This window comes from Vipera ursinii, assembly GCF_947247035.1.
Source record: "Vipera ursinii genome assembly, chromosome: 3".
Taxonomy (NCBI): Eukaryota; Metazoa; Chordata; class Lepidosauria; order Squamata; family Viperidae; genus Vipera; species Vipera ursinii.
In genome coordinates, this window is record NC_139516.1 from 17,240,042 (window position 1) to 17,254,234 (window position 14,193).

Sequence of the window (14,193 nt, forward strand, 5' to 3'; positions counted from 1 at the left end):
CATTCTAACAGAGCAGTTCACACGCTCTGAGGATTCTTTCAGACATTACAATGGGCATGTGGCTGTAGATGGACCCAGTCCAGAAGTCCAAATTGTGTCCCCAGACAGGGATGGACAAACTGAACTGTGCAGCAGCCCTGCTGACCCTGCTACCACTCTGGACTTTGGTTTGGGCCAACCAGGAATGGCCAGCCAAACGTACTCGAGTAATTTCAACTCATTCAAACCCAAGAGTCCTGGTGTACCCAGCCCAGCAGGCAAGCAGGTAGACCAGGAGCTTTCCGGAACTCCTAGGCATTCTGGTCAGTCTTGTCGACCACCAAAATATTTTCAAGATTATGTTATTAAATAATGTGTGTACAATCTAGGGGGGAGGGGTGTAAAGTACTGGGGGTTTTGCTTGTACTGATTCACTTGTCTGTTTAAATGCTGCATTAACGGTTGCTAAATGGTGTGTATGAGTAACGGTTACTAACTAAGCCAGACTTGTCTCCAGGACTATCATTGGTAGATTTGGGGTGGGAATGGCTTACTTCAAATCTATTGGCCACCGCCTAGTGGCCAACTGCATAAATAACTGCTCAGCAGCCACTGTTTCAGTTCTGTTCTGCTTGACTTCAATAAAGCATGTTACTGTTTGGAATCTTCCATCTTGTGTATTGTCTGCCAAGATCTGGCTATACAACAAAAGAAGACATGCCGTTGTGCAGATTATCTGTAGACATTGAGGTGGCTCTGTAGTCCCAGTCTGGAAGCACAGAGTCTAGCACAGAGGGAGCAGTGGAAGTCCATTGTTATAGTGTCTGTGGGTCTTATTCTGGGATGCAACTTACAGGTTTCTATCCATTTTGGTGGCATCTGTCTTCAAAGCCAGTGGTGGCTTCAGAGCACAGAGCTTGCCAGCAGGTTATGTCAATATCTGCAGCTTCTAGTTCCTTTGGCTGGATTGGTGTAGGGTTTCTTTCACAGTGTCTTTGTAGCACATGTGTGGTTGAACTCAAGGTCTCTTTCCAGACTCTAGTACACCATAGACCCACTGGCAAGGCATAGAGAGTACAGGACTCAGATCCATATAAGAGGGAAGGTATAACCACAGCTTTATAGATTCTTAGTTATGTTGATTGAGCTCTCTGATCAACTTTGCTGATCTTGGAGTCAATTTCTCTCCAAAGACCTATTGTTCAAGATGATGCTTCCCAAGTATTTGAAGCTGCTTACATTTGTCAGCTGGGTATCATCAACAGTGATTTTTATTCTATGAGTGTGGTATTTGGTAAAGCACTTCAGTCTTGTTCAGGCTGCTAATTAGGCTGAAAACTATAGCAGTATCTGGGCATCAATGGTAAACTGCTGTCTTTGTGTGCCAGGACTGCACAGTCATCAGCAAATGACTATATGGAGGCACTTTGTCCTTGTATTCAATTGGTGAAGGTCAAAGAGAGAACCATCCATTTGGTACCTGATGTACACTTCCTCCTTCAGTGGTGATGTTTCTTTTCAGCCTTTTCTGAGAAGTAAAGGTTACCAAATATAACAGACACAAGAGTTCTTCAAATATGCTTGAAGGCCCCAGAGAAGCTCCAATGATGGGGCCTTTTGACCTAAAGCTGTAACAAGTGATCACTTTAGATCTAAAGAGAGAGACTCAGTGCATCCAGGCTCTTCTGTGATTTGTATATGGATTCTCCTTATGACAGCTTCAGTTAGTTCATGGAAGAAAATGATCACTAGCAAATTGCAGTTCTTGGTGGAATGGCATGGCATTGGAAATAAGACCACAGAAAGAGCAGAGGATTGTCTTCCTACCCCTGCCCACTATCGTCATCTGATTAGGCCAGTGATGGCAAACCTTTTAGAGACCAAGTGCCCAACCTGCAACCCAAAACCCACTTATTTATTGCAAAGTGCCAACATGGCAATTTAATCTGAATACCGAGGTTTTAGTTTAGAAAAAACAACTCATACATTAACATCTTTTGTCTTAAAAGAAAAACACAATAACAAAGCTTTCAATGATACAAACAGCTTTTTACTGAAAGGTAAAAGTTTGCATTTGGCATGCTTTTGAACAATTAATGTGATTTTTGTTGTTGTACGCATGCTGATAATTTGTCTAACTTTGGCTCATACTTTGTAAGTTTGAGAGCAACACATGCAGCACTCAGGTCATCTGTTAGTCTGTTTCTGGTGTCAGATTTGATATAATTCAAGACTGAAAACAGCGCACTTGCTCTGGAGGCTTGTTGTGGCTAGGAAGGGGCTTGAGAAATGGCTTTTTCCTGTGACAACATAGCCAAAGAGTGAGGTGCGCATGCCCACAGAGAGGGCTCTGAGTGCCCCCTCTGGCACATGTGCCATAGGTTTGCCACCACTGGCCTAGTCTATGAGTTTTCATACTGCCCCCAAAGATCATTCCCACTTACCATTGTATCTGGCATGACCTGTTCAATGTTGGTGCTGTTCAGATATGTTGAGACTAAATTTTTTAAAGAACATAAAGCAGAATAATTTGCTGAAGGGAGTATGACTGGGAAAAAAATAAACTTTTCCCAAAAATTGAATACTAACATAGATGGACGTGACTTTATGAAGATTACATTTTTGTATTTTTGAAAAGTTCCTCATTAAGTTTCCTCATTTACATTACTCATCAAAGCCTCTTGAGTAAACTTAGTGGTCATGGGATAAGAGACCAGGTTGTTTATGGATTGATAATTGTTAAAAACAGAAATAAAAGAGCAGAGAAATAGATAATGTTCTTGATAGATGGAAGCAGGGCTTTTTTTGTCATAAAACGCTCAGAACGGAGTTCTGGCACCTTTTTTGGATGGAACCTTGTAGGGTAGGCAAAGCAGGTTGTATGACATGTGTGAGTTCCGGCACCTTTTTCTTTTACAAAAAAAGCACTGGATGGAAGTGAAATCTTCCAAATAACTGGTGGGATTAATGTCTTTTATAAACACTCTTGAGCTGACTGTTCTTCTATAAATTGTTACTTTGAAGGGCTAGAAGTGGCAGTTCTTACAATCTGGTGGGGAATAAAAAAAGGATGATTATTCCCCCAAATGTTTATTGTTCCCATTCTGCAGAAGATATGGCTTGGAAAGAGGACCAATTGTTTGATTGTTTATTTGTTGAATTATAGGCAGTCTCAATCACAATTAAGAGAACATTCCACTTGATTAGCTGTTAATAGAAACCAGGGACAGCTGGAAATGAATTGGGTCAGTTGAAACTTTGCTGGAGAATGTATTAAACAGCCTAAGAGGCAGCCTTAGAGTTTGCTTGTGTAACAGGCTTGTGAAATCCCCAAATGTTTTCAGTAACCAAGCATCTGTTACGATATTTCTTTGCTGCCAGCAATTATAATATGAATCATGCAGGCATTGGAAGTAGTTTATCCCTCAGCAAGTGGGGAAAAATGACTGTGATTAACTCTAATGAGGAAATGTTATATTGGATTGCTGTTCTTGGGCAGTTATTGATCCAAGAGTGCCTTGCATTGACTTGTAACACAAGCTTCTGTTAAGTGGTTAAGTGGGAATTGGGCACATATGGCAGGCAAGAGATGAGAATTATGTCATAAACACGGGAGAAGATCTTTTAAATATGACTGTTTGGGTTGGCTGTTAAACTAAAATAGCAGCACTATAGCATAGCAAAGATGCCTGCTCTTAAATCTCCAACCATATTATCAGATCTGTCGAGTGGATGCGCCCAGGCCAGGTAACTTTCCATCTGCATCTTTCTCATTCTCAGTTCTCTTATCTGCTTGTTGTCTACTCCCCCCCCAATTGCTCTACGCTTCGCAACCCAAGGAGTGAGATTCACCCCCCTGCCTCGGGGCCCCACTCTTCTGCCTGGCGCCGACAGCTTCATCATCTGCAGTGGGTGGAACAAGAGGCAGGTTGCAGCAGCCCGTTAAGTTTGTAAGCCACCCTGAGTCTTCGGAGAAGGGCGGGATATAAATGGAATTAAAATAAAAAAAATAAAAAAGTAATCCTTTCACTGCATTGGCTCCTGAGCAGCGAGCCTGGAGACTTGCTATTCCCCCCCTCCACCCAAAATCTAGGTTGAGGTGCAAACCCAGCTCGTGTGCCTTTGCTCAGGAGGAGCAAGTTCTGAGTAAATGGGTGTTGGTTTCCACTGGTGGGGGGGCTGCTCCCCCACCACTGCTCCCCCACCGCTGCCCCCACCAGCGCAAGGATGGTAGCACAGCTTTGCTTCCAGATCTGCGGCCAGCCAGGCTTGGCAACGCAGTCATTACCACCGCTACCTCCTGCTTCCCTGTGGGGTTGGCCGGTCAAGAGGCTCAGAGCCACCATGTAGACAGGGCCCGCACCAGGTGAGGGCTCCTTTCTGGCCATCCTGGGACCATTTCCACCCACGCCGATGGGGCTGCCATGATGCAGGAGGTTGTGGCTGCTGATGGACACCATTTGCCCCCATGCACTCACTGGCATCTGTGTGTGGTAGGGCCGGTGGTGTCAGGCAGCAGCTGCTCCAGCCCCTGCCTCACCTTGCCTTGCCCTGCGGCAATTGGCACACCCATTCTGCCTTGCTTTGCCTCACCCCACAGGATGAGCCTCCAGCCCACCACCCCACCTGCCAGAGACCCCCTGGATCTCCCCCAACCCTGCCCAGCCCACACAGGCATCCCTCCCCATGAGCATAATCGAGGTGGCCACACCCACCATAGCCATGCCCACCCAGTCGGCCGTGACCACTGAAGCCACGCCCACCCAGTCGGCCGTGACCACTGAGGCTATGCCCACCTAGTTGGCCATGCACATCTGGAACCCGGCAATGAATAAATGGTTTTTGGGTTGTGGTTTGGGCACTTGGTCTCTAAAAGGTTCGCCACCACTAGTATAGGGTTTCCTCTTTGACTAGGGCAGGGCTTTTCAACCTTTTCACCCATTGTGTCACTTTTAAGATATGGCAACATCCTAGTACCACCAGTCACCTAGCAAAGTGTCAAAAACTTGATGACCAGAAAAAAGGGGAAAAAAGTGATGAAGTACAGGTAGTCCTCAACTTACAACAGTTTATTTTATTTTATTTTATTCCATTTATATCCCGCCCATCTCCGTAGACTCAGGGCGGCTTACAAGCTTAGCAGTAGCCTTCATTCTATGTATATGCCTGCTTATTAGGGCTTTCACACACACACCCCAAGCGGCATTATTACAAAGTCAGCTTAATTGCCCCCAACAATCTGGGTCCTCATTTTACCTACCTCGGAAGGATGGAAGGCTGAGTCAACCTTGAGCCTGGTGGGATGCGAACCTGCACTAATTGCAGGCAGCTGGTGTTACTTAAGGAGGCATTAGCCCACTGCTCCACCAAGGCTCCTTGCTTAGTGACTGTTCGCAGTTACAATGGCACTGAAAAAAGTGCCTCCCAAGCCACAGCTGAGCAAGACACCTGCCTGCCTGCCTCCTGTCCAAGGTTTTGATTGTTCTGAGCATTTCTGTTGAGGATTGGCAGTGGAGGTACAGTGGGCTGTGTTTGGTTTTTATTCCCCCCGTCTGCTGGGTGGTTGCAGCAGCTTTTGCTCACTTCACATTTCATTTCATTTTCATTTATTTGATTTCTATACCGCCCTTCTCCCTAGGGACTCAGGGCGGTTCACAGGGCATATATAAATAGCTATACAAAAATTAAAAGAGAATTAAACCATGCCCAATTAAAATACAACAATAATAGAATAATAAAAACCAATTAAAAACCCATATTCCCCATCAGGCTAGACCAGCTAACTCAAACAAGTGGGTCTTCAACCCGCGATGGAAGGATCGGAGGTCCGATGCCATCCGGAGCTCAACCGGCAGTTGGTTCCACAATGCCGGAGCACCCACAGAGAAGGCCCTCCCCCTGGGGGCCACCAGTCGACATTCCCTGACCGGAGGCACCCTGAGGAGGCCCTCTCTGTGGGCACGCACAGGGCGGAGGGGAGTTGACGCCGGCAGCAGGTGGTCCTCGAGGTATCCCGGACCCATGCCATGTAAGGACTTAAAGATCATAACCAAGACCTTGAACCTCACCCGGAAGACAACTGGTAACCAATGCAGCTCGCGGAGCAAAGGTGTAACATGGGAGTACCGGGAAACTCCCAAGACAACTCTCGCGGCCGCATTCTGTACCAGTTGGAGCCTCCGAGTGGTCTTCAAGGGAAGCCCCATGTAGAGAGCATTACAATAGTCTAGGCGAGAGGTCACGAGCACATGAGTGACCGTACACAGGGCATCCCGGTCCAGATAGGGCCACAACTGGCGCACCAGGCGAACCTGGGCGAAAGCCCCCCTAGTCACGGCCACTATATGGTCTTCCAGGGTAAGTTGTGAATCTAGGAGGACTCCCAAGTTGCGAGCCCTATCCACGGGGGGTAAGAGCTCACCCCCCATAGAAAGCAATGGAACATTTTGAATGTCCCGGGATGCCGGAATGTACAGCCACTCAGTCTTGTCAGGGTTGAGTTGAAGTCTGTTCCTCCCCATCCAGACCCGAACCGCCTTCAGGCAACAGGACATCACAGCGAGAGCATCACTGGGGTGGTTTGGGGTCGAAATGAAAAGTTGGGTATCATCGGCGTATTGATGATACCCAACTCCAAAACCACGAATGATCTCACCCAGCGGTTTCATGTAGATGTTGAACAGGAGAGGCGAGAGAACCGACCCCTGAGGAACTCCACAAACGAGAGACCTAGGGGCCAATCTCTGCCCCCCTGCCAACACTGACTGCGAGCATCCCAGGAGATAGGAGGAGAACCACTGAAGAACTATGCCTCCCACTCCCAATCCCCTGAGACGCCGCAGCAAGATACCATGGTCGATGGTATCGAAAGCCGCCGAGAGGTCTAATAGGACTAGGACAGAGGAATATCCCCTATCCCGAGCCCTCCAGAGATCATTCACCAGAGCGACCAATGCCGTCTCCGTGCTGTACCTGGGCCTGAAACCCAATTGGTGGGGGTCCAAATAATCCGCTTCATCCAGGACCAGAGGGAGCTGATGCGCCACCACACTCTCAACAACCTTCGCAAGAAAGCGAAGGTTGGAGACTGGACGAAAGTTGTTCAATACAGCTGGGTCCAAGGCAGGCTTCTTGAGGATAGGTCTCACCACCGCCTCCTTCAAGACGGTGGGGAAATAACCCTCACTCAAAGAAGCAGATATAACCGCCTGGAGCCAGCCTCGTGTCCTCTCCCTAGCTGCATAGACCAGCCAGGAAGGGCACGGATCCAATAAACATGTGGTGGAGCTCAGCCTCCCCATAATCCTGTCCACTTCATCAGGGGTCACAGAATCAAACTCCTCCCAAATAACATTGACAAGACCGCCCGTGTCCTGATCGCCAGACTCTGCCCAGCTGGAGTCCAAACCGGTCCGAATCCGAGCGATTTTATCCGACAGATGTTGACTAAATTCCTCGGCACGACCCTGCAAGGGATCCTCCCTCACCTCCTGATTAAGAAGGGAGCGAGTCACCCTAAACAGGGCGGCCGGGCGATTATCTGCGGACGCGATGAGGGTAGAGAAGTAATTACACCTCGCCACCCTCATCGCTGCGAGATAAGACCTAATATGCGTTCTTAACCGCAACCGGTCAGATTCAGATCGGCTAGACCTCCAGCAGCTCTCTAGGCCCCGTTTCCGACGCTTCATCTCCCGGAGCTCCGCAGAGAACCATGGAGCTCGTTGGGATCTGCACCGGGTCAGGGGCCGCAAGGGTATAACCCGGTCAAGTGCCTCAGTGGCTGCCCTTTCCCAGGCTTCCACTAAGGCATCCGCCGAGTTGTGAGCAATGGAGGCAGGTGGGGACCCCAGTGCCGCTTGGAATCTATCAGGATCCATTAAGCATCTGGGGCGGTACCATCTAATTGGCTCCGTACCCCCATGGCGGGGGGTGGCAAAACGGAAGACCAGCCGCAGGAGGTGATGATCGGTCCATGACAGGGGCATAATAAATGGAGAGCCCCCACCAAGATCATCCAACCACCGTCCAGATAAGAAAATCAGGTCAAGGGTGTGGCCTCCCTCATGAGTTGGTTCAGAAATTACTTGCGTTAGGTCCATGGCCGTCATGGAAGCCATGAACTCCCGAGCTAGCTCAGATGAGCCTCTCAGGGATGATAGATTGAAGTCTCCCAAAACTATAAGTTTGGGGAACTCAACCACCAACCCCGAGAGGATATCGAGCAGCTCGGGCAGGGCTGCCGCTGCGCGACTAGGCGAAATGTACACCAGCAGCAAGCCCAACTGCGCCCCAGAACCAAACATGACCCTGGGACACTGTGACCATCATAAATATGAATCAGTTCCCAAGCATCTGAATGTAAATCAGAAGACCCTGGAGATGCTGCAACATTCCAGCTGATCTGTGCTTCTTCTGGGCTCAGCAGATGCGCCAGGATCAGCGCCGAGCTCTTGCTGGAGCCTGGCACTGATCCTGGCGCTTCCGCTGAGCCCTGACAGCCTTGCAGCTCCAGCCATCTCTCGCTCAGGCTTGTGTGGTGCTGCCACCGGTTCAGCTCATTCCCCTCCCCCCTTACCACTTTTTTAGGATGGTCGTGTGCCACCTGCCAGGTGCCAATGTACCACAGGTGGTACCCCTACCACTGGTTGAAAAGCCCTGAACTAGGGGATTGGATTAGAAGATCTCCAAGGTCCCTTCCAACTCTGTTATTCTGTTATTTTCTCTTTTAGAAATGTGTGGAGGGGAGACTTCATTCTTTTTCAGCTTTGTAATGAGGAGGTTTGATTAAAATAAGGTCTTCATAGTCCAATTAATCCTTCAGTCATATGTGGTGGGTATGCAGAATCTACTAAGAGGAGAATGTTGCATTCTGAGCCTTATAGTTGAAGTCAGAATTTGCATTTCAACTCATATAACCATGTTACAGCAACAGTGTTGAGACACTAGTAATTTCACATTATTCCCTTCTGCTTTTCACTGATCATGCTTGGCTGAATCTGCTTTTTTACATCATTTATGTGGATTGTGGGCCTTTTTTAATGTTGTTGTTTCAATTGCAAGACTTCTTATAAAATGTTTAAAATAGTTTTCACAACTTTGCTGGGAGTTGCCTTCAAAACTGAAAAATATTATAAAAGAAAGGAAATGCACATATAGTGAAAAACCTTGCTGTGCAATTCAGTTTCAGCCAGGGAATTACAATTACAGCAACTGAAGTTCAAATTTGATAGCCATATTAGCAATTCTTGGCTGCACATGAAGTATCTTTGTGTCAGATTCTTCATGGCTACATCTCATGTAATCAATTACTCTGCCTGTAAATAAGTCTTTAGGTAATGTGACAATCTCTGTAGAAACCTAAGATTTTAGCATTATCTTTTTTTCCAGAGTCCACAATGATTTCATATATAGGTTGTTTTTTTTTTGAGCATTGAACTAATGTAAGGTACTTCTGACTTTCAGGGGGGGAAAACGTGAGTATGAAGGTTGATTCTCCAATCTCTGGTGTTTTTATATTTACATTTTTAAAAACATTCCCTGGGGACTATGTGCAATCCACTGGGATGGAATGCTCCAAGTTCTAAAAATGTTGACATTAGAATGCTGATCAAAATCTAAACAGTAGGGCTGTGCATTATTCAAAAATGATTCAAAAGTGCTTTGGAATTCACACAAGCACAGAAACTCTTTGCTCTTTATTCAAGTTGCCTAGGATTCTGCAAAAAGCTTGGGATGGGGCGGTGGGAAGCAGCAGTTGCTTTAAGCAATCAGTTTAGTAAATTTGACTGTTTGATTTGACTGTTAAAACAGGACTCCTTTTTTATCTTCATGTGAAAGTCTGGAAAAAGTCATGGAGATTGAATGTACAAGTTGAGAGGTTCTGCACTTTCACAGAACCCAAAGTAAAGTGTGGCCGTAAGTACTCAACTTATGACTATAAAACTGCCTGCTCATTATGGTCTTAGTTGTGATGGTTGTAAAATTGGTCTCCCACGTGACTGACTCAACCTTTTTTGCAGCACTTGTTAAGCAAATGCTGTGGTCAAAAAGCAAGCACTGCAGTTAAGCAGATGCCATGATCATTAAGAAAACCCATTGTTCATCTTTTTGCAATAAATGTTGAAAAAACATGATTATGAGAAACTGTAAATGGCCACAAATGCAGGCTGTCTCAGGTCATCTCCTATAGGCTGGTTGCCAAGTGCCTGAAATGCGTTCACATGATCATGGGGTGTGGGAAGCCGTCAGAACTTCAGAACTGTACAGTAGAGTACATTTACTGTACAGTAAGTCTCCCCTAGGGAATTTCAAACGTGACTGGTCATAAGTCAAGAATTACCTGTATTTCTTCCAAATCATTTTAAGTGTCCACAGTCTCACTAAGATGTTTGTATTGTTTTTCCCCCATCATGTCATAGGTTGGAATGAGAGACATTTTTCAGTCAGTCATAAAACAAGTGTGTGCAAGAGGCAATGGTCCAGGAAGGGAATTCTAAAGACTGTCAGTACCACCATTCAGTGTCATCATAACTTCAAACTTGCTGAGCGAATGTGTGCAACTAGAATAAAGTCTTAGTAGATTAAAAGCAACAATTAAAGAGTATCCTCAATATATACCCATTCTACCATTTCAGAAGCTGCAGAAGATCCAATGCATCACATTTTTATCACTTTGCTTAGCTTTTATTCCTTTCCTTGCAAGTATCCTGAAGACCAGATTGTAGGGATTATGCTTATTACACAGTTTTAGCAACTGCAGAAGACCCAGTGTCCCAAGTCATATTTTTATTGGCCTGCAAGGCTGGTGCAATACTTATTTTTATCCCACCAAATTAACGTTTGACCAAGATAGAACTTTTGTCTATTTTTAACTTACTTTCATAGAAAACCACCCTGGGCGAACCTCTTATGATTGACCCTCTGATCCTGGTATACTATTAATAGAATCGGACTTTGGCCCAAAACTCTGTGAGGTGGCAAAGTAGTCTTTAGGTGGTGCTCCTGCAAACTGTAGCAGGAACTGTCTTTGCAAAAATAAAGTGAAGTTCTTACACGGTCACAGGGAACAGTGTGATATGAAGAAGCTAGCAAATAGCCTTCCTTCTTCATTTTTATGTTTTCTAGACAGAGCCATTTTAGATGATCATGTGAGATTTCACACTTGGGAGGAACAGCCACATTAAGAAATAATGAAATATTTGATGGATAATTAATCCCCCTCACTTTCTTTTAATTGTGTAGATTCCCTATTGCTTTAATTTGGATAAAAACAAGTCTGCTTGTTCTAAAGGTTGAATACATGTGTAGTAGTATATGGCATTATTCAGATCAAAGCTGATTGCAAGATTGATTCACAATCTTGTTCTTGGTTTTAACCTTGTTTTTTTTCCCTAGCAAGGGTTGATCGGAGCTCAATTTAATGCACACATTATGCAAACACTATTGGGACCTCCCCCCCAATCCATCTACGGCAATGTGAAGGTGGAACAAAGACTGCTGCTTCCCTATAGTTTTAATCTCATGGTATAATCTAAGGGACGTGGTGGCTCAGTGGGTTAGGACGCTGAGCTTGTCGATCAGAAGGTCGGCAGTTTGGCGGGTCGAATCCCGAGTGCCGCGTAACAGAGTGAGCGCCTGTTACTCGTCCCAGCTTCTGCCAACCTAGCAGTTTGAAAGCATGTAAAAATGCAAGTAGAAAAATAGGGACCGCTCCGGTGGGAAGGTAACATCGTTCCGTGCGCCTTTGGCGTCTAGTCATGCTGGCCACATGACCACGGAGACGTCCTCGGATAAGCGCTGGCTCTTCGGCTTTGAAACGGAGATGAGCACCGGCCCCTAGAGTTGGAAACGACTAGCACGCATGTGCGGGGGAACCTTTACCTTTTACCTATAATCTTACTATGCACCTCTTCTATGTGCCTTTTCAATGGCAGAAGCAGTGCAACTACTATTTTTCCAACTGGCAGTAGCTAACTGCACTGTAGGCATAATTCTGAGGAGATCCTTAGAGAGAGACATGGTGAAATAACCATAGTGGCTGCCTCTGTAAACAGCCCCCATGGCCAATGACCATGTGGCACTCATGATCAAATGACAAGGTACAGTATTCTGGACATCCATGGTGATAACGAGAAAGGGCTATATAGGGAGGCCTGGATCTCTTTGCCACCTGTGCCAGGTTACCAGCCAAAGAGATTTTTTTTTTTAATCTGGAGATAATGCCAGTTCTGGCCTGCCACTGTTACTTCTCTTTTTCATTTCACATCTTAAAAGACTGCTTAGCACATTAGTATTATGCTGCCCTTTTTTCCTGTTCTCGTCTAGAATTTCTACTGCAAAGATCTAATTGGTGCTTGTCCAAGGTTTGTCCAATGGCAAATAGGATGATATAAAAAGTAACTTTATGATCATTCCTCGCATATATGACCTTCACAGGTCTGTAAAGCAAAGCTGAGAGAAGATTATAAGCACAGTTCCAATCTGACTTAGTGGCTGTTTTGCTTAACAACCAAGTTGCCAGTGCCAATTGTGGTTGCTAAACAAGGACTACTTATTCTTTGAGCTGAGTTTGGAAATGAACTAGTTGCCCATGGAACAGATTCTAGACTGGTTCATTCTATTGAATGATCCCAGCCAGTATTTCAGTCACTTCAGCCCTCAGGGGATTTTGCAGAATGTTCAAAATCAGGTCTGTTCACATACATCACACCTGATTTTTTTAGAGTTTGATTTATAAAAGCACTTTAATATTAAAAAGGGAAAAAAATCAAACCTCCCTAGCTCCATGTTGCTCCATTAGCATTTGCACAGTCAATCTGATGGTGCAAATTTGCCTCTTTTTACAAAATGTGCACCCATAAATACCTAAGATAAAAATCTTTGGGGATTATTTGTGCTTTCCTTGCTCTCCAGCTGCTTTCCTAGTATCTTTTTGAAGTTCACAATCAGTTCCAGTCATTTTTGCACATGTTATTTCCCAAGCCAAGAATGATTAATCAAAGACTCAATTGAAGGTCAGTTCCTCTAAATATGAAACGGAAATGTGGGAGAATTGGCACTCATTTCCAGAAACACATTACAGGGTTACTAGCTAAGCCATAGTGTGCAAACAAGCAGACACTGTGTTTTCTTTGCCTTAGCATGCAATTCTTCAAAAGCAGGAAGCCGGAAATAACTTGACAAAGTGTACCCAAATGTTCAAAAACGAGTTCATGAACACCTGTGGCATAATAGGCACAGATTACATAGTAGCTCTAAACCACAGGGCCTGTTTTAAATGACACGGTTCCTTCTTCCTTCAGTGAAAAGTGTCCTTTTTATCATCTGTAATGCGTCTTTCAAATATTCCCTTGCTTGATATGCATTTTACAAAAAGAGTTTGGACGAGAAGGAGGACTTTATATGTCCTTTATTATTGTTCATATTCCAATTTTTTTTTAAAAAAATGCTCTAACCCTATACTTTATCTGACCAGGTCTTCTTTCTAACCATCTCCCATGGGAATGGAAAGTTCAGTGACTGTCTTGTTCACTTATTTTGCACGTTGCTCAGCCTTGACTTAAAAACCAAGAGAATTTTGTACTTTGAGATAAAGATATACTGGAAAAATATAGTTCTGCAAGGTCTTTCCAAAGTTCAAAAATAGTCCAATTGTAATTTTTCAAATGCTGCTTTTTTTGTAATATTTTTAGCTTATGTTAAAACAAGCATTTCACAGGTCAGCTGCCAACAAGATAGACAATTACAGAGAAACAAAACAGTATTAGTATAATTACATTATATAAACGTTTGTAGAGAGTAAGTGCAACTCAAAATTTTAAGACAGAAAAAAATGCTGATTGTTTTCAAAAAAAAAATTGACTGCTATCAGTGTGTGTGTGTGTGTGTGTGTGTGTGTGTGTGTGTGTGTGTCCCCCTAATGTATATTCCACCATTCCTTCAGGAACTAAAGACAGCTAACCTATCCCTCTCTGGTTTTCCACAACAACACCCAGTGAGGTGGATTGAAACTCAGGAGGAAAGTAGCCAACTGGATATCACATGTCCTGTGATGCCAACAAAGGTACCTAGTAACCTTTCAATAACAACAACAACAACAACAACAACAACAACAACAACAACAACAACAATAATAATAATAATAATAATAATAATAATAATAATAATAATAATAATAAATCACATAAGAATGGAGTGTGCTTTCTGAGAATA